The sequence below is a fragment of the Tupaia chinensis genome, unplaced genomic scaffold (assembly GCF_000334495.1).
Source record: "Tupaia chinensis unplaced genomic scaffold, TupChi_1.0 Scaffold000119_1, whole genome shotgun sequence".
Taxonomy (NCBI): Eukaryota; Metazoa; Chordata; class Mammalia; order Scandentia; family Tupaiidae; genus Tupaia; species Tupaia belangeri.
Genome location: NW_006159585.1, coordinates 1486196 through 1508896, shown reverse-complemented (window position 1 = coordinate 1508896; position 22701 = coordinate 1486196).

The window sequence follows — 22701 nt, the reverse complement described above, 5'->3', positions numbered from 1 at the left end:
AGTGTACTGGGGCATGGTGATCATAGAAGAGTTTACTAGGATTTAGAGTATATCTATGGAACTCTGAATCCATCCCTTAGTGATTGTTTATTAAACTCCTTTCTGGGGGAATAGCAGGGGGCATCGTGGTTATGTCACTGGACTCCCGCATAGTTGACTGTGGTCACCTGACCTTTCCAGACTACACAGACTGTCTAAGTGTGACATAATAAAACATATATTTGGCCTTTCCCCCCTGATTTCTCTCTGGTCTTTGCCTCTAGATCACAGAGTTCCTAAAGCCCTTTGTTTTTCATAATGAGCCACTCAGCAGAGTTTATGCTCCTGAGTTGACTTAGGGTGGACTGTCTCTTTAACTTTTTTTTTTTTTGACAGGTTTTCGCTATAGGGCGCGTGGGCTTGCCAGACAGACAGAGAGACAGAAAGTGAGAAATCATCCCCCAGGGGGGATGGCCACGCCGCAATCCCTTCTCCTCCATTCTCCTCTCGGGATCTTGGGCATGCACGCACATGTGCCCGGCGTGAGTTTTAAGCTACCAGGTCCAGGAAGAGAACTGGGGAGGACTATGTGGGAGTCCAGCAACATAGCCCTTATGCTAACTGCTGGTCCCATGTCTCTTTATTTTTAACTAACCTAGCTTCATCTCTTGATACCTTCAAGATGGTAATGGTCACTAGAAAGACCAAACACATAGTTGGAGGGTGGGGAATTTTACTCTTATATATTGAGCTTCAGGGAGGAGAAGGTGGCTAAAGACTGGGCTATGAAAACTCCTGAAATGAGATTCAAGAGCTTCTGGGCGGTGCTAGAAGGTGAGGTGTCTGGAGAGGTCATTGGCGCTCTGTGCCACTTACTCTTATAACCTTGTCATATTTATCTTTTCCATTTGTTTCTGAATTGTATCCTTTATAATAAACCAGTAATCATAAGTAAAATACTTTCTCAATTTCTGTGAGACATTTGTGAGCAATTCAAACTGCAGAGGGAATTATGGAAACCCTTAACATTTGCAGTCAGTTGGGCCAAAGTGTGGGTCTCCTGGAGACCCCACATGTGGCTGGCATCCGAAGTGGAGGCAGTCTTTTAAGACTTAGTGCTTTATCTTTTGGAATCTGGTTCTAACTCTAGGTAGATAGTGTTAACATTGAATTAAATTATTTGACACCTAATTGGTCACAGACAGTTGATTGTTGGGTTTGGGGGAAAAACACACACACACACACACACATCAAGACAAACCAATCATAATGTCTCTCACTTTACAACAAAATACTCTTAGTTCAAAACAGTAACAGGGCCTGGCAGTAAGGGGTTTGCTCTCATTAGCAAATCTATTTTTAAAGTGAGTAACATGCCCAGCCTACACTGTTCCAGTCAGGCCTATTATGGTCCAGTCTCCAGGGGCAACCTACAATGAAGGGGCATAACTGCCTTGGGGGCTAGTCACTCCACAGCAGAGAAATTGTTAGGGAGTCCAGGATGTCTAATGAGGATAAACATGGCAAGTATTCATTCTTTTCTTCCTCTCTTTCTTTGTAAACTAGAAGGACTTTAGCTAATGCTCCATAAAAACTGGCTTAATATACAGTTATTACAAAGCTTCAGATTTTTGACAGATTAAGTGCTATTAAATCACCTTACTGTGAAGGCACTAAAAGGTCACAAGATGAATTAGTTCAGGCCATCTTCACTCAGTCTCCAGTAACCAGCTCCTTTCAGACCTGCCTCACCCCACCAAGAAAAAGAAAGAAGAATACAAGAAAAAGGAACTGGAAATTATGACCCTCTAAATGTCTTCAGGATGGGAGGTTGTGAAGAATGGCATTGCCTTGTCATGGGAGGCAGATGGGTTTTTATCAGCTCGGAGGGCAATTTTCTATTTTATTTTTTCCCCCTTTGGTTGACTATGATCCATAATGTTGCATTTTGCCCTTTAGGAAGAATTTTCCAGTTGATAGACTCAACAGCCACATCCTATCCCAGTGCTTGGGTAAGAAAGGGAGAAGGAAAGACTCATCTGGATTCAATATTTTTTAACAGCACAGTTACAACTATCTTTTAGAATTTCTTTTCTTTCTGTGTTTTTGGCAAGGATAACTGAACCTCAGATTTATATAATGGATTGCTATTCTCATAAATGCAGTTTTGAAGATTTTGATAGAAAATTATGCATATATATATATATATAAATATATATATATATATAGAGAGAGAGAGAGAGAGAAGTGCATACCACACTTTGAGAATTACTGGTACAAAGGAAGTGTATGGAACACTGTTACTGAAGCGTGGCAGGAGCGATCAAGGATTACTAACAGCCATGATAGTTGCTATAATTTGAAAACAGTAGCAGTGTTTATTTTTCTGCTTTTTACTTGCCTGAATAACCCTTTTACAGAAACACCTCAGATGGGAAATAATGAAAGCCAGTCTGAGAAAATGGGAACATTTCCTACAATGGAAACTTTGGAAGTTGTTTTTCTCTGTGCAGTTAAAAATGACACACAATTCTAGGCTTTATCTTTAACTAACCTAACTTCATCTCTTGGTTAGTTGGTATCCTATGTGGCTTTGGGCCTGGCACTGTTAACTCATATATCATTGGTCTAAATGTTTAGATACAGCTGCCCTCCTCCTCAACATACTTCTACCACACAGTCACTGTTTTATACTGCTCTGCTCCCTTCCAGCTAAATTGTCATCCAGATCTTACTGAGGAAATCACACAGTCACACTCTTGAACACATTAAAAGCTTTAGAAGCGGTGCATTGATATCTTGGAGGTGTTTCAACACAAGACCTGTCTGGAGTAGGATAGGTGGCATAGGATTGTTACATGGCTTTGGGTGTGTATTTTCAATAAATGTTAACCTACATTAGAGAGAAACTTGAAGGCCATGAATAATAGTTTGTTTTGAAGCAAAAAGAATGGAAATTTGAGCATTGTATTCAGCCTTTTCAACATCCTGTGCTAGGCCAGTAATAGTGTTACCAAACCAAAGAAAGGATAGATACTGACTGGGAATAGTTCCTCACTCCAAGAATGCCAAACTCTGAAACACAAGAGCAAGGATAGTTTGTTCAATAAACAGGGTTGGAAAAATTGGTTATCTGTAGGCTGGAGAAAGATACTAATCCTATATCTCTCACCATATCACCATATACAAAAATTAGCTCAAAATAAAGTTTAAATATAAGACCCCAAATCATAAAATTACTAGAAAAAAAATAGAAAGGCTTCAGGACATTGGCTTTGGCAAAGAAATTTTTAAATTTTATGTTATATTTTTGCTAAAGGACTTGTGTGCTCAACAGAGAGAGAGAGAGAGAGAGAGAGAGAGAGAGAGAGAAACGGAGAGGAGAAAGCATACTTTGCTGTGAATAGTCAAGCATTGATTCTTTCTCCTCCATCTATTCCTCATTTTGCCGTTTTGGGAATACATGCACACACACTGAGTGTATTTCTCAAGTCACTGGGTCCCAGTTTAGACCGCATTGATAAGTCATATGGAGATTGGGTGCCTTAACCACCAGGTCAAGGAGCTGGACCTCACAAAGATTTTTCAAATAAGACCTCAAAAGCACAAAAAACATACCGTTTACTTCATATTTCCTTTGCTGTTAATATCCTTATGGTAAATCTCTTTCTCGGGCATTGCAGCAGGGGAAAATAACAGTGCCATGTTTACTCATATAAGATCGTTTTTACCTTGGAATATTATCAATGAGAGAAGAAACATGCTTATTTGAGGGTTTCTCTTCAAAAAAAGACCCAGTGAATACTTCTACTCTATGGTTAGCTATGGCTATGCACAGTATCCCTTTTCTTTAAAGCATTGCTTCCTTAAGAGATTAGGATGTATACCTATAACCCTTTCATTCACTTTGAACAAAAATTATTCCATGAACCCTAATATACTTCATTTTAATAATTTTGACCATGCCTTCAGATTTATTTAGGAGTCATCAAAACCTGGAGAAAGGAGAAAGGAAGAATATAGAAGGTAGAAGAAATGTATTTCTAATGGTAGTTTAATATAAAGCTCAGTATCATTTTCGTCACTTTCCAGATATTTTTAAACCTCTGCTTTGACTTTTGGTGGGATCTGAGGAACAATATCTTCTGGATCTAGATGAACATGATCAAGTGTGTGGGCAGGAGGACAAGGAAGGGCTCAAGATTGGTGTGGTCCAGCCATTTCAAGATATTTCAGCTGGAGAGGACGGGGGCCTCTCAGAAGCCTTCCGTTCTGCTCCCAGCTACAGCATCCATGGAGTCTTATCATAGGCACAGTCTCAAGGCTTACCCCTGTGGCTAGGTTGGGAAAAGTCTGGGTTCTAACTTCCTCTGTTGGTGCTGACTTGCCCTTCTAACTCCTGAAGTGCCACTTTCAGTGAGGCTGTGCAACACAATCTTCATTCTTTACCATCTCATCATGGCAGAAAGATGAAGATTCTGCTGAGTTCTGTGCCCTTCCATACTACTCGTTACCATAGATGATGGTCTGCCTACACAGGCAAACCTTGTTTCTTTTATTTCTTCTGTCTCTTCTATTGGAAATGCCCTATTCTGGTCTCCTCTTGCTAACTGATATTGATGTTCTAAATCAGCTCAGATTCTTTTCCCAGGAGCCTCATCTAAGTGCTGTGGCTATTTCCTACTTTCTACCTTCTCAATTGGATTATCTGTACACATGTCTGTTTTCCAACATTAAGGAAAACACTTCTTCAATATTTATCTCTGTTTATTGAATGAGTGAACACCGTGCCATTTATTTGGAGGTAGCATTTTGAGTAGGGGAGGTTATAACATATTGCGATTGTAACTGGTTACCTTTGTAATCCAGCATTTACACTGTCCGCCATGTGAAAAATTAGCTCTTAACTGAGAAAACAACTTTAGTATTTTCTTACAGCTCACTTATATATGCACTTTTAAAAAATAATTATTTTATTTAACTTTATTTATATTTTAATTTGACTCAAGAGGGACAAGAGAGAGAGAGAGAAAGAGTGAGAAAGCAAGCTGCAAGTCTGGACTCAACCCACAGTTAGCCACGTGGGAGTCCAGTGCTCTTTAACCACCACACCACCTGCTGGCACCCTATATGTGCATTTAAAAACAATATTTTTGCTATAAGGCTCCTGCACTTGCCAAAGAAAGACAGAGAGAGACAATGAGAGGAAAAGTGAGAAATCATCCCCCAGAGTGGGTGGACATGGCACAATCCCTTCTCCTCCTGGAATTTTAGGTATGCATGTACACATACCCAGAGTGATTTTCAAGCCACCAGGTCCAGGACTCAAACAGTGATTGGCCATGTGGGAGTCCAGTAGCTTAACCACCATGACACCTGCGGGCCCCTACCTGCATGTTTGTATCAACTTTCTTTCAAATTTAGCCCAAATCCCAATTTTTCTACAAACACATTTAACTTACCTACTTCCATACATTTACATCCTTATATTCTGGATCATTCAATGGTCATTTCCATATACTAGTGTACTTATAATTATTCCTTTACTGGAAAGGTCTATATTCTCATTTTGTATCTGAACAAATGTGGGTGATTAGTCCTAAGCCCTAAACCTAGTCCTGTTTCTTGAAGATAACTGGCATATGACAGATGCTTATAATTGCTGATAAACTCTACTTTTATCTTATCTTTATCTGCTTATTCTATTACAGTTTTCCTCAAAGAGATAATCTGTCTATTTCTACATATGTGCTCTTTCTTTAATTGAGGGGTATTTACTGTATCTCCCATGGTGCATAGTTTGGTGCCTAGCACAGAGTAGATGATCAAAAAATACTTGCTCATAAACTTATCTTCATGGATTTTTGTTTTTAGCATCAAACATTAAAATGCTTGTGAAAGCGATTTGCAACAACAACAAAAGTGAAATGTAAATGAGATTAATGCTGTGATTCACTGAACCCAGTTACAGGCCTGCATGTGATTTGATGGTGACGATTTAAATCCTGTAGGTCAATATGCAACAAATTCTTTTCAGATTCACTCCCCTTTAAAAGGCACAATATCATACTGGTTTATAATCTCAAGTTTTCCCGTTTAAAAAAAAAATAAGTACATTTCTAGCTGAGTGTGTGTCATGCTCTAGGGCCCTACACATCTAAATATTTAACAGGATTGCTTTATATGCCTTTATGCCGATGTTGCCGATATGTGATTTGGCTTTTGCCCAGTGGGTCTCTGGGCTTCACCTGTGGCTAGGTTGGGAAAAGTCTGGGTTCTAACTTCCTCTGTTGGTGCTGACTTGCCCTTCTAACTCCTGAAGTGCCACTTTCAGTGAGGCTGTGCAACACAATCTTCATTCTTTACCATCTCATCATGGCAGAAAGATGAAGATTCTGCTGAGTTCTGTGCCCTTCCATACTACTCGTTACCATAGATGATGGTCTGCCTACACAGGCAAACCTTGTTTCTTTTATTTCTTCTGTCTCTTCTATTGGAAATGCCCTATTCTGGTCTCCTCTTGCTAACTGATATTGATGTTCTAAATCAGCTCAGATTCTTTTCCCAGGAGCCTCATCTAAGTGCTGTGGCTATTTCCTACTTTCTACCTTCTCAATTGGATTATCTGTACACATGTCTGTTTTCCAACATTAAGGAAAACACTTCTTCAATATTTATCTCTGTTTATTGAATGAGTGAACACCGTGCCATTTATTTGGAGGTAGCATTTTGAGTAGGGGAGGTTATAACATATTGCGATTGTAACTGGTTACCTTTGTAATCCAGCATTTACACTGTCCGCCATGTGAAAAATTAGCTCTTAACTGAGAAAACAACTTTAGTATTTTCTTACAGCTCACTTATATATGCACTTTTAAAAAATAATTATTTTATTTAACTTTATTTATATTTTAATTTGACTCAAGAGGGACAAGAGAGAGAGAGAGAAAGAGTGAGAAAGCAAGCTGCAAGTCTGGACTCAACCCACAGTTAGCCACGTGGGAGTCCAGTGCTCTTTAACCACCACACCACCTGCTGGCACCCTATATGTGCATTTAAAAACAATATTTTTGCTATAAGGCTCCTGCACTTGCCAAAGAAAGACAGAGAGAGACAATGAGAGGAAAAGTGAGAAATCATCCCCCAGAGTGGGTGGACATGGCACAATCCCTTCTCCTCCTGGAATTTTAGGTATGCATGTACACATACCCAGAGTGATTTTCAAGCCACCAGGTCCAGGACTCAAACAGTGATTGGCCATGTGGGAGTCCAGTAGCTTAACCACCATGACACCTGCGGGCCCCTACCTGCATGTTTGTATCAACTTTCTTTCAAATTTAGCCCAAATCCCAATTTTTCTACAAACACATTTAACTTACCTACTTCCATACATTTACATCCTTATATTCTGGATCATTCAATGGTCATTTCCATATACTAGTGTACTTATAATTATTCCTTTACTGGAAAGGTCTATATTCTCATTTTGTATCTGAACAAATGTGGGTGATTAGTCCTAAGCCCTAAACCTAGTCCTGTTTCTTGAAGATAACTGGCATATGACAGATGCTTATAATTGCTGATAAACTCTACTTTTATCTTATCTTTATCTGCTTATTCTATTACAGTTTTCCTCAAAGAGATAATCTGTCTATTTCTACATATGTGCTCTTTCTTTAATTGAGGGGTATTTACTGTATCTCCCATGGTGCATAGTTTGGTGCCTAGCACAGAGTAGATGATCAAAAAATACTTGCTCATAAACTTATCTTCATGGATTTTTGTTTTTAGCATCAAACATTAAAATGCTTGTGAAAGCGATTTGCAACAACAACAAAAGTGAAATGTAAATGAGATTAATGCTGTGATTCACTGAACCCAGTTACAGGCCTGCATGTGATTTGATGGTGACGATTTAAATCCTGTAGGTCAATATGCAACAAATTCTTTTCAGATTCACTCCCCTTTAAAAGGCACAATATCATACTGGTTTATAATCTCAAGTTTTCCCGTTTAAAAAAAAAATAAGTACATTTCTAGCTGAGTGTGTGTCATGCTCTAGGGCCCTACACATCTAAATATTTAACAGGATTGCTTTATATGCCTTTATGCCGATGTTGCCGATATGTGATTTGGCTTTTGCCCAGTGGGTCTCTGGGCTTTTCATCATCCAGTGCATATATTGGCTGCAGAGCGCCTGGGCAGCAAGAATAGTGGGGTTGCTGAGGCATCGAATGCAATCAGAATGTTATTTAGAAAAGCTGGCTTGGCAGCCAAGCCTTGCACACATCTTTTATTACACTGTATCTTTGTGACATATTATTTCTGCTTCACAAGGTCACCTGACCCTGAATGGGACCTGTGGTCCATTGATAACACAGCTGGATGACGGCCGTGGCATGAGTTAGGACTGGACACAGAGAGGGATGAGTCTCCGAAAGTCCCGGCTCGCCGTGGCTGAGTTCTCACATTTCTCTTCTGCTCCTTAGCACTCCCTATGCACTGTTATTGGTGTGCAAGGAGCATAAGAAAGGGCAGGGGATGGTTTAATCAAAAGCTTCTTTCTGTGATCAGGGAGGTGGAGGTGGGGCGGAGAGCCATGGAACTAGGTAGAATTCATCATTTCTTACTCAGGAAGTTTGGCACTGAGGTGAGCATCCATGGCCTACTCTCTGGTGTAGGACTTCTACTGGGTCTTTCTTTACTCTTCATCTGTCTGGATCTTCCCACTGTCCAGCTCCCAGAAACAAACCAAGAGTTCTGCTGTAAAATGTTTATCTATTCTTGGTGTTCAATTCCCAAATAAGCAGAAAACATTTTAATCTTTGACAATTCATTTGATATTTATTCAGCATCTACCATGTAAGAGGCACCATTGTAGTTGCTAAGAGATAACACCAAACAAAACAAAGGTGGCCCTGTCCCTCATGGAAATTATATTTCTAGTGGGGACAAACTGACATAGTAAAACAAACAAATAAATAAATAACACAATATTAGGTCATGATAGATTCTATGATGAAAATGTAATAAGTTAGACTAAAAAAAAATAATAAAATAAAACACACACTGGGACCAGCAGGTGGCGTGGTGGTTAAGGCGCTGGACACTCCCACATGGCCAGCTAGGGTTCAAGTCCTAAATCTGGTGGCTTGCTTTCTCACTGCACTGGCAGGTGGCGTGAAGGTTAAGGTGGCTGGATTCCCACATGGCAACGACTGCGGTTTGAGTCCTGGACAAAGCTTTCATGGGAACCAGCAGTTAGCGTAATGGCTATGTCACTGGACTCCCACGTAGTCGACCGTGGTTCGCATTCTGTACCCGGTAGCTTAAAACTCACGCCGGGCTCGTGTGTGTGTGTGTGCCCAAATTCCTGAGAGGAGAATGTAGGAGAAGGGATTGCGGCGTGGCCATCTCCCCTGGGGGTGATTTCTCGCTTTCTGTCTCTATGTCTCTCTCTGTCTGGCTGGCGAGTGCACGCGCCCTATAGCGAAAACCCCTCTCTCTCTCTCTCTCTCTCTCTCTCTCTCTCTCTCACACACACACACACACACACATTGAGCTTATAAGAGGGGAAAATGGCATTATTCTGTATATTAGAATCATGATAACATTTATCAGATAAGGAAAATGTAGCATAGTTCGAAAAGATGGATTTCTTAACTGAAGTAGTGTTTTCAAGGGTGTTTATTTCATATTATTTCATATTTAAGCATTAAACAGTACAGATAAGTGCATAAATATTTCCGAATGCATGTTTCAAATAAAAATTCTCAAAAAAGTACGTTTAGTTTTTCTACCAAACTCTAAAGTTAAAAACAATTTCCCAAAAAAGGCTAATTAATCATGTTACAATAGGCTTATCAGAGAAGTCAAGGGGAAAGAAAGAGAAAAATAAGATTTCTCATTTGGTGGCAGATGTGCAGGAAGTTTAGGTGTTTTGTAGAAAACAGCCTTAATACACAGGAATGACTATGCTGGGAAGTTAGCAGAACTTTGACTCAGCTTTAACTCAGGAACCAGTTGGATTACTGACCTCAGCAAGTCACAACTGTGCCCTGAGATTAGACTCGGCACCTACGGATGTCTCCATTAATCCATCACATTGCTTGGCCTATGGTAGCTGATCAATACATATTTGTCTACTTGGATACCTTGACTCTAATAAATCCTAACAAACTCTCACTCTCCCCGCACCCATCCGCATCTTCAGTTTCTAGATTCTTTTACTCAGCAGCCTAGGTTGGAATACCTCACTTGGAGCATCTTGTTTCTACCTCAAGAATAACGTTTTTCACAGTCTGACCTAATAGTCAACTGTATATTCGCTGATTAAATCCCAAGAATTTAGCACAGCCATCTGCTCATGCTCAGTAAATGCTTTTTAATGCAAGGGCACTGCTTTTGTAAGAGTAAAGACTGAGTTGGTGTGTTCAATTGCAATCATTGATAGAGTCTTATTATCAGAATATATTTAACATGACTTAGAGTCAGATAGATGTGGGTTTAAATCCTAACTCTGCCTAACAACTGAGTGATCTGAGTGCTATTCACCTCTCTGGATTTCTATTTCCTTAGTTATATAGCTAGGACACCAGTATCCACATGGTATAAGGGGTTTTCTAAAAGTTTATGAAAAATGCAAATTAGGAAACATTATGCAAGGATTTAATTTTTTTAAGGTTTTGTTTTTTTTGCACCAAAATAAACTCATACTTTAATTCTATTTTTTCCTATGAAGTTTTAAAGTCCCCTCATATTTACAGCTTTAGGGCAAATCTAGCACAGTGAGAGGCACCTGGCAGGCCCTTACCCACACTGATTTCCTCTCTAGTCTATCTTTCTATAGATGTCCTGAAATCAACTCAGGTGTTACAAGTTGAACAGGTCAAATATCTTGACTGTCAGATCATTTTCATTATCACCATCATGTTGATAAACCAAAATGTCATTTGTACTTCAGGGTGGGATCCATGGAGAGGGTCAGTGCGTAAAAATGATATGATATGCCTTTCCTTTCGGAAAGAAATGTGTTGTTTCACTAGGTGACAATACCATGCTTTTGTAGCACTGGCCTGAAAAGTAACAGTATTTTTTTAATATATTTTCCTGACCAAGTGGGTGCATTCCATCAAGCAGGGCAGCTGCTGACAGCTAGGCAAGAAAAAGAGAAGAATTATGCAGACATTTGGCAGTGTAAATGTTAGAACAACTCAACTGTATGCGTGTTCAAGAGAGTGCAGTAGCTTAGGTGAATGCAACTCCAAGAAATAAAATGACAGCTTCCCTTAACCATTATGCTAATGGTTTGGATGGGGGGGTGGGGGTGGTGCATCTCTGTGTTAGAGCAGGCACTTGGGAGACAAGACTGCTGGGCTCAGATCCCACTCCCAACAACACCTCCCACTGTGGTCTTGGGCAAGTTGCTAAACTTTACTGTACTTTAGTTCTATTTCTCCATCTATTAAACCCAGGCTAATAATAGTTACCTTCGCTGCAGGGGTGGTACAAAGATTAATGAGTTAATGAGCAAAACGTGCTGTGGAGAGAAGGGCGATTGCAGGAATGTGATCATTTCTACAAATCTCTGATTTGCACGGAGTCTGCTACCATAGCCGTTCTGAATGTTATGCTCATTCCCTCTTCTCCCCTGATAATGAACCATCCATCCCATTTCTGCTCCTGTGAGATATGGATGCTCTTGTCCAGGAAGTGATGAGTTCCCCACGGCCTCCACGTCTGGGTGCAGTGTTAAAATGATAAAAAGAGAGAGCCTGAGTCACAGAGTTCCCCACGGCCTCCACGTCTGGGTGCAGTACTAAAATGATAAGGAGAGAGAGCCTGAGTCACAGAATGATGGAAATTGAAGAAAGATATGAAAGATGAGAGAGCCTCAGCTTTAAAATAAATAAATAGCTTACCCGTCTTCACAATTTTGCAATTCTCTCTGAGAAAACAATAAACAGTGATGAGTGGGAATATTTTTACAAAATAAGCATCACAATGCAGAGGATATAAAGTAACTTAAATAAAAAATCTCATTTTCAAATGTATTCATGATGTATTATTCCAAGAAGTAGTATGTTGTTATAAGTGTTAGAAAGTGGGGTAAGACAGCTCCCCATAATCATGGTTTGCCTGACTTCCTGCCCTCAGCAGATGTCAGTGTGAGGAAAAAAAAAAATAGCAAGGCAATTTATGTCATGTGTAGGTAAAAGCAACAGACATTTTGATACAATCTTATGCCTGAGAAAACGAAAACAAAGCCAAACAAACAACAAATAAAAATCCAGTTTTCAGACAAGGCTGTGGAAAAATTCTATCAGCCAGTCAGGAAATGAAAATTAATTCCATCACATACTTAACTCTCATCTACTGGTCTAACCTTGGAATGTACAATCCCACTTTTTAAAAATAGACTGAGTTTCACAGATACTAATGATCTTGCTCAGGTTCAAAAAGCTAAGCAATGGTGAGCTAGGACTGAACCTGTCCCAATCGTGTCAATGTATATGTTTCAACTGCTTTTCCCTAGCTTCTGGAATGAACAGGTCTGGTAATCAGGAAAAAAGAAATCATCTGACAGATGCATGCATCTACAGCCTAGGTTGCAAATGCATCCAAGCACTCATCTATTCACCCAACCACCCTCCAAATAGTTGATGAGTGCCACAAATGTACCATGACAGTGCTAGCTCACAGCTGAATGGAGGTAAAGAATATGCCCTAACGTGGGTCTAGCAGGCAGGACCGAGAACTGCAAAGGTAAGATGGTTAGCAGAGAATTGGGATCTGACCCAGGTCTGCGGATACTTGTTCTTTGCTGGGTAAAGTATCTCTGGGAACTAAGGCTTTGATTCCTAGCAGAAGAAGATTCCAGTGCAACTCAGCTCCATCTGCAGGGGAGATGCCAAGACAACGTTGGAGAAAAGATAGAAAATCCACACTCTCCTGCATTTCTGTTAACATATTTTTATCGAGAACATAGACAGTATAATCAACTATGGTCTGGTGGAAGCAAGCTATAAAGTGATTGTGTTTCTTCATACTCTGGCTAGGAAATCATTCTGGTTATATTCATACTAATCTATGGGTCTGCTCAAAGTAAGCACATCTGAACACCTTAGTCCTGTTGGAGTTTAGTAAGTGGGCCAGGAGATAGGAAACCCCTAAAGGTAACGTAAAAGCCATAAAAGCCCACATTTTCTATGTCTCAGTTTTTCTGCAAAAGTTCCATGCCTTGTTCCTACACAGTTTCCAAGGTCATTTAGGACTGTGACAGGGAATAGCTGTGTGCCGTGAAATGAAAGAAATAGACTCTTTTACCTTTATGCACCTAGGACTAAATAAATACTAGGATATCTAAATAGTTCTTTTTGTCTAAAAATGATAAATGATGATGAAAACAGAAATAATAACAATCCTACACAAACCTTACCAGTATGCATCAGTTGACACCCTCTTTTCTTAAATTCATAGCACTTACTGATCTCGTTATTTGACTCAGAAATAGGTTCTAGTCTTCTGATTTGTATATTGGTGTGTTGTATTTGTATTTTGAATATTTATTTGTTCAACTTTTGCTGTTTATAATTTGTTATTCATTTATACCATATATCTAAAGCAAATTATATAGACTTGGTGTCTTATGTATCTTTCTAACCCTTAATTACTCTATATACTACATGCCTAGAATATTGGAAGGTATTTAAAACATATTTACTTAGTAATTTATATAGTTAATGAATCTACCACTAAGGCCTCGTTTAATGTGAAATTCTGATATTAGTGAAGTTGGTCTTTGGTGTTCTTTTATCTTGCTTTAAAGGGCCTCTGTTTCTTCACATTATTCTTTTAATATAGTTCTTGCTGCCAAGGTGTTGAACAGGTCAGAAATGCACTCTATTATGAAAGTAATGTGTGTCATCATCTTAGCATCTTTCTTATTAAAAGGTATGGTGGTCTACTCATTAATCTATTCATTAATTCTTCCATTCAGCAACAAATTACTTAGTGCCTCTTACTATGTGTTGGGCTCATGTTGAATAGTATAGCCAGATGCTGGGAATCCAGGTGGTGTCATCGTGATAAGAAAACTGGACCCACAAGGGAAAGGTCCATGATCAACCTGAGTGCACTGGGTGTAGGTGTGAGTGCCTGTGATCTGGGCCAGCTGAGGCTGGGGGTGGATTTTGGCATGAAGACCCTGTTGGGGATGTGGGGGTAGTATGCTGTTCTGTCTTTCTCATAAAAGAAATAAATTTTAAAAAATGAATGCTGTTCTACTGGAACTGATGTTCTAGTATCAGAGGCTGACATTAAACATGCAAAAGATCTATAAGACCATTCCATATGGAATGAGCACCATGATCTAAGTAAGGAAATAGGTAAGAGATATTGTAAGAAATACAGATAAATAGAAAATACAATGTGCAGAGATTTTTCTTTAAGGTCAGAATTGTTAACCTACTCTTATACAAAAATCAGAGAATCTTATCAAGGAAAACATTTAGCAAACTCACAATAGCCTTTACTCCAGATGTGTGTATCTGAAATACAAGTCTGTATTCCGCTCATGCCGATGTTTGACTTTGAGCTTGCCACAAACTTTCTGGGCCTTAAAAATGAGGATGTTTGAATGAGATGGCTTCTAAGATCTCTCAAAGCTCTAATATTTTATGACCATGAAATTAGTGCATTAGAAACTGATTAAAATCTAAGAAGCTATGAAATAACCTTTCTCTTCAATCTTGTGAGTGAAATGAGTCAGAGATATTACTGCTATTCATGATGACCGACATGTGTGCAGCATTTTATAGTCTGCTAAAGATACATCCATTGTACCATTTAAAATTGCATAATACTGAGAAGTCAGTGTTATTATTATTTCTATTTTACCAATGAGAAAATTGACATTCAGAGGAATTGTTTGCCATAAAGAAGATAAACAACTAGGTAGTGGTAGAACCAAGACCAGACTAGAAATTTACTATACAGACAAATCAAGACAGTTGTCCTTTAAGTTTCCATCATGGCCATTAAAGACTATAGAGTCTTATTCAGAAATTAACTTTCAACTTCCTTAACAATTACACCTGGCTTATTTCTTGGCTTATTCATTAACAGTTATTCAGAGGGACCTTAAGTTTTGAATCTTTGCCCTTTTTTACAGTTCAAAACATAAGAAAGTATAAAATAAGGACAGTTTTATTAAAGCCTTACTGTTAGTCAAGGTCTCAGGTACATGCTCTCTTTTGTTGATATTAAAGTCATCAATGAAATTGATCAGACGATTGCCAAATTTTAATTGCTTTCTCTGTGGAGATAAAGCCTTTGAGTGTGAAAAACAGATGCATATGTATCTTTTTCAAAGTTTTATTTTGCTTGAGGAGCCTTTTGGGCTCTATCTGCTCATATATGTTGATGTGTGTACACACGGACACACACACCCACCACCATCATCACAGATGTTGTAAGCTCAACTGGTGACAGAGGCCTGCCTCTTTCTTTTCTTTTACAAAGTCACTTGAGGTTGGAGAAGTTTTTATACTTTTTTTATTCTTCCAGGTATGCTTTTTACATTTTGGCTGCATTTCTTAGCTGTTCTTTTGATACCAATGTGTTGTGTGCTAATTACCACATGCATGCAAAATTGTTTTATTATGCAGATCACGTATATCATTATATATATGCTGAATCCCAGTTTTCAGAAATCAAGCAGACAAGCTTCCTTGTAAAAAATCATGTAAGGATTGGGTCCAAATGATATTAGGATTACTCAGAAGAGTTTGGCAGTAGAAATATTTCAAAGATAAAACTGTGAAATGGTTTACTTTTGACAGCCCTTTCTGGAACTTCAGCGGCCTTTTTTGCACCCCCTCTTCCTTCCTTTCCTTCATGTCAGACTGGGCCATGTTTGAAATTCCTGAGCCCACCACACGCGTGCTGTCTTTATATATACACTCATCTCTCCCGAGGAAAGATTTCAACTTCATGGCAAAACTGAAGAAAGCATGTCAGAATTCTGTCGGAGAGAGAACCTTCTTTTCTACAACTGTTTTTGGATGCCAGCCAAAATTTTCTCTCTCTGGCTTTTACTCTTGACACTATCTCCCCATGGAGTAGAAGGGATATTTTAACAACTGTCAGGTTTTAACAGTGCCCCTCAATGCCAGCATGGGCAGTCTGGAATTCTGAGCACTGGCTCTGTCTTCATGTCGATATTAAATAAGCATGCCGTTTTAAGACAACGGCAGGGCAACTTTTCTTTTGAGGCTATCTGGGGAGATTTTTTTTTTTATTTTATAAAGGGTTTTATATAAGACATCAAATAGTTATGAGGAACGTGGCTGTGCTTTTTATAACACAAGAAAGGTTAAGAGCAGAAAATTTTATAGACACTGTAAGAACTTTCAAGGGACTAAAAGGCTCAGTGGACTCTGAAGGCAGATTTCACCTTCAGGAAGAGGATTCAAGTTCACTTGAGAAATCAACAAGTTACAAGGATTGGGATCCCTAACTAGATCCCTGTTGTAATCTGTAATCTGTTCTGCATCTAATTGAAAGAGGATTGTTTCATGTGAAAATGTGAACAACATAGCACACAGAAGTACTGGTGTTTAGGAATGGTCTAATAGTAAGGTTTAGGCTCTGGGCTTGCTGAAAATCAAAGTGTTGGTTTATTTTGACATTTCTCAGTGCCTCAATACAAAGGGAATTGTACCACATTATCTACACAGAGGTGTTTCTTTGAAGAAGACTTTTTCCTAGGCTAAGATTATTTTCTTACCCTAAGGTAGGATGAGGACTCTCAGTGTTTCAGTGTGGGCTACATTTAGGGGATAAATACTAGCCAGATGAAATTTCCTGAGGACAGTAAAAGAACTAGGTGCAAAGAGTAAATAATCTTAAAGAGAAAGCATGAATTGGGTATGAAAGTGAAGCAGAAGAAAAAGACAGAGAGGAAATGGTACATGAGATAAAAATTCAGATAGTTATTGTAAATTTAAATTCTATACAGTTCACTGGAATGTCATTCAATAAGGACATTCTTAGAAGTTGAACATTAAAAGCTACTAGTATAACTGGAACACAGTCTCTTTCCAGCAAAAATTCAATTGTAAAGAATACAAAGTTTTGGAGCCAGCAGCTGGCATGGTGGTTAAGAGCGCCGGACTCCTACATGGCCGACCACAGTTTGAGTCCTGAACCTGACAGCTTACTTTATCACTTTCTCTGTCTCTCTTTGGTCAAATAAAATACATAAACATAGTCAAATAAAAATTAAATAATCTTTCAAACCATACACATGGCCTTCAAAGTTAATAAAAAATGCATATGAAGAAAAATTATGCATGGATTTCAAAAATTTTTGGCACCAAAAACAATTCATACTTTAATTTTATTTCCCTTGAACTTTTTCAAGTGTCTTCATATTTAATCTGAGACTTTGCCTAAATGAAGATCTTATGACTTTGACCAAGACTCAAGCAAAGAATGAGTTAAATTAACTGAACTGAAATTATTGCTATTCTATCCTTAGAAGTCTTATTTTAAAGGATGATCCATTTAGTAAGAGTTATCAGTGTCTCTGAATTACAAGTCCAAGAGGCTGATACAATTTTTCTTTCTTCAGCCATACACATGGTCTTCAAAGTTAGAACCAAAACAATTTAGACTAGAAACCAGAGAGTTTGATTGCTTTCTGGAAGGAAGAGACCTTGTAGAGAGGATAAATCTCCTACACGTGTGTAAAATTGCTCTTTGCATGAGACTTGCTTTACAGTTTTGTCTTTACCAACAATGTTCTACAATTCCAAATCTTTAACCTTTTTCTGTTTTTCACAAGCTTTGTGAAGACTTGGACAAGTTTAATTTCTATCATAAGCCTAACCCCAATAATTCCAATTCCCTCTCCCTTCTCAAGGTTCTTATAGTCGTATAGTTTATATGTATTCTGTCCCTGGATGTTTTACTGTAGTAACTTTTTTCATTTGAACCAGAAATTACTCATTTAGTTTGATGTGTATAGTAAAAGAGTTCCCATTAGCTTTGTTCGTAACCACATTACCATTTTACTCTCTTTCCCCACTTTAGCATATCACCTACTAATATTTAGAATTGTTTTATGAGTAATAGTTTAATAATGACAATAACATGTGATTATTTTTGAACATTTGAAAGCTGAAAAAATACAGAAAAAATAAAAATAACTTTTAACTGTATTCTCCAGATATAGCTGGTAAACATTTAATGTATTTATTCAAGCTTTTTTTTACATATAGGTTTCCTTAATATGCTTATGTTTCTATACAGTATATGTACATATACTAACATATATGCATTTATAATTAATCTATATACATATAAACCACATATACACATATTCTTCATTACATCTAATCTATATATTTTATTAAAATTAGCACATATTACAAAGGATTTTTCAGTGTGGATGAGTGTGTATTCCATTTTTTAAGTTTAAAATTAAGTCATATAATGTAGACCGAATTTTTCTCCTATTCCGTACATATCAAAAACATGTCAGTAACTATACTGACACATACTATAATGTAAATGTATTCTAAGAGAATTTTTTTTTTGAGAGGTTTTTGCTATAGGGTGCGTGCGCTTGCCAGACAGAGAGAGACAGAGAGACAGAAAGTGAGAAATCACTCCCCAGGGGAGATGGCCATGCCGCAATCCCTTCTCTTCCATTCTCCTCTCGGGATCTTGGGCATGTGCGCACATGTGCCTGGCGTGTGTTTTAAGCCACCAGGTCTGGGACGCGAACCGCGGTTGACTACATGCGAGTCTAGCGACATAGCCATTACGCTAACTGCTGGTCCCTCTAAGAGAGAATTTTTAAAAATTGAACTAATTATTCTCTCATTAGCACAGAATATTTTCTCATTTTTAAATGTGTTTTACTAGAACATAATGCTATGATAAACAAACACCGTATAGGTGGATTTCGACATGCACAGAATGTTTTACGCATCTTTTATTTTTTATTACTTGTAAAGCATTGTACTTCCATTTCAGTTCTTTTGAATTCTGCTAGATTATTGTATGTTCATGCCCTTCATCTACTTTTCCATTGTTTTATTTGTGAAATGTGCTTGTCTTTTATTCAATTTAAAACTTTTGCTATTTATTTTAAAAAACATATATTTGTATTAAACATGTTCATGTTTATCATTTCTTTGTTATTTGGCTTGTGATATTTGTTGAATTTCAAAACTGTTCTATTTTTGATACAATACATTCATTATTTCTCACACCCCTAAATGGCTTTCTTTAATCAATTTTATGCTTAAAAGAAAGTCTTTCTTCTCCTGGAAAAATACTGATATCTCTGACATTTTCTTCTAGCTCTCTCCTGTGTTATTAAAAAATCAGGTTTAACACTTTGGTATGTTCAGAGTTTTTCTAATTCTTATTCTCACTGACATTTATAAAATAATGCACTTTTACCTGTTGATTCGTGATACTGTTTCTTCTTCTTCTCATTCTTCTTCAGTTATTACTATTTTTTCCTGTACATTTTGTTCTTGTTTGTTATGTTGTATTTTTTCTGGAAAGAAATCTTTGTAAACCAAAATAATTAACAGCAAAGATTTGGAGCCAGCCATTGGTCTCATTTCGTGAACCTGGGCAGTGCCTGAACCTTTCGAAATGCACAATTCAGCCTAACGTGTATATGCCCAGCTCTGCTTCACTACTGGTGGAGATGTATTGTCTTCCAAGACTCTCAGACACTCCCCTCCTACTGGTTCACTGACACTCTCAGGTATGTGAAAAGTCAACCCATGGGACCAGCAGTTAGCGTAATGGCTATGTCGCTTGATTCCCATGTAGTCGGCCACAGTTCACATCCTGGACCTGGTAGCTTAAAACTCATGCCGGGCGCGTGTGCTTGCGTGGCCAAGATCCCAAGAGGAGAATGGAGGAGAAGGGATTGCGGCGTGGCCATCCCTCCTGGAGGGTGATTTGTTGCTTTCTGTCTCTCTGTCTTTCTCTGTCTGTCTGGCGAGCGCACCTGCCCTATGGCAAAAACCTCTCAAAAAATTTAAAAAAAGTCAGCCCATTGCAGGAAGCTCTGGCTCAAGACTTCTTATTCCTCTGTTCATCCCACCCATTTATGCAAGTGTTTTACTAGTAAGAGGACTACTTTCATCCTTAGGATGTCAGTTGACATTGCCTATACTTATCTTTGAAACCACTCTCTAGCCTTTCTGGTTGCCCTGTACTCACCAGTTTTCTCATCAGTGTAGATCCTTTACTTATGAACCAAGAAGACTAAAGAGAAAAATAGTAAATACTAATCTGGTGTATGAACACACACACATTGTAGCTTTTTTTTTTTTTTTTAAAGAGGCTTTTGTTATAGGGCACGTGCGCTCGCCAGAGACAGGGAGGGACAGAGAGACAGAGAGACAGCAGAAAATCACGCCCGAGGGGGGATGGCCACTCCGCAATCCCTTCTCCAGTCTCCTCTTAGGATCTTGGGCATGCAAGCACATGCGCCCGGCATGAGTTTAAGCTGTGGGGTCCGGGACTCGACTGCGGGACATAGCCATTACACTAACTGCTGGTCCCATGTAGCTCTTTCGTTGTGAGCATGGTATAGAGCTGTGCTTTTCATCATGGTAGTCCTTAGCTCCATGTGGCTACTGAGAACTTGAAATGCAACTAATCTGAACTGAGATTTTTTTTTTTAAGTTTATTAGTTATGAGAGAACTTCAAAATGTTCACAGAAAAAGGAATTTTTTTTTTGAGAGTTTTTTGCTATAGGGTGCGTGCACTCGCCAGATAGACAGAGAGAGACAGAGAGACGGAAAGTGAGAAATCACCCCCCAGGGGGGATGGACACGCCGCAATCCCTTCTCCTCCATTCTCCTCTCGGGATCTTAGGCACGCATGCACACATGGCCGGTGTGAGTTTATAAGCCACCGGGTCTGGGACGCGAACCACAGTCGACTACATGTGAGTCCAGCAACATAACCATTACGCTAACTGCTGGTCCTTCACAGAAAAAGGAATTTAAGTATAAATTTATTTTGGTGCAAGAAAATGGATATGTATGCATAGTTGTTTTTTTTTAATGTGCATTTTTTTAACTTTTAAAAGAACCATCATATTTATTTCATGAAGAAGAGAGAGCGAGATAACAGGGGGAGACAGTGAGAGACCCCTGACAAGGTCTTATCATGTCACAATCCTCCTTTCCAGCTTGGATCATGGGTGCACCCAGCATATGCAGGTCAACCTGGGATTCAAACCCCAGGCTTTCTCACAGGGCTCCAGTATCGTGCAGTGGTTCCTTACTGCTTGTGACACCTGAAATGTCTTTTAAGCATAAATGCACACTGGACTTATTTAAAAATGGAACATACCTTATTAACATTTCTAGGTTGATTACAGTTTAAAATGATGGTATTTGGGTCACATTAATAAGAATGTACATCTTAAATTAGTTTCACTTGTTTATTTTTACTTTTTTATTATGACTACTACAAAATTTGAAATTACACATGTGACTAACATTTGTGGATTGCATTATCTATTTTTTAAAGTTCTATTCTTTTTACTTCTTCCATCCACAAGATAGAGATAGACAAAAAGACAGCACCCCTAACAAGGTCCTGATTCCACAGTGTACTCCCAGCTTTAGCTTTGGACAGCCTTGGATTGATGGGATGGAGACACATGTGTTCTGCATATTCAGGGAGGTCTCTGTATGTAAACCCAGAACCTTCCCATGTGGAACAGTCTCAGAGAGCCTCATGTTTTACTGCTGTGTCACCATCTTGCCTCATGTTATATTTTTATTGAATAATACAGTGTAGAAGGTCCACTATTTTCACTTTAAATACCATATCTGAGTTCTTACAATTAAGAGAACATTATTTCTATGTTCTTAACATTGATTGGTTACCAGTTTTTAGTTATATGAGTATGTGCCTTGAATCTTTATAAATTGATCCTTACAGAAAACTATATTTTTCTCAATTATGTTCTTAATGTTGGCTTCTGTTGTATTAATTAAGCAATGTAACTACACGATGCTACTTCTCTCTGTCCTTAACCTAGTGCTTAACGTCTCTAGTGCATTCACGCTTGCTTATGTGTGTGTGTGGCTGAATTATTTTGGCATAATTTGGCAGTTAAGAAAGAGGTATCTTTTAAATTCTTTTTGATTAGATGAAAAATAATAAACACATAGATTTCTTGGCATGGCATTACTGTGGACAAAGTATGTGTTCTCTCCCTATGCATCCCTAAAATGTGAACATGACATGGTCTTTGAAACCAGTAAGTCCTGACATCAAATCTGACACCTCTGAGCTTTGTGATCATAGCACGGATTATTTACTTTCTCTCAGACCTGGTTAACCCACCTCTAATGTGGGTGGTCAAAATTTTATTTGTTTATTGACATAGTCCACTGCTCTCATTCCACATAGCCTAGACCTCTCCTTTCTCTTTCTTTCCTTCTTTAATTTTATGTATTTAATTCCACTTAGAACAAGATGATTTGTCAGAAAACATATATTAAAATATGTGATACCGATGGTGGGGTGACCGTTGAGTAACTTGCTGAGAATACCCAATTGCCCATTAGGATAGGACCCATTTCCAAATACAACTGTCAGAATTTTACATATTTGTATGCAATAGATTACAGAAAATAATGATTCAGTATGTCAACCTTGGC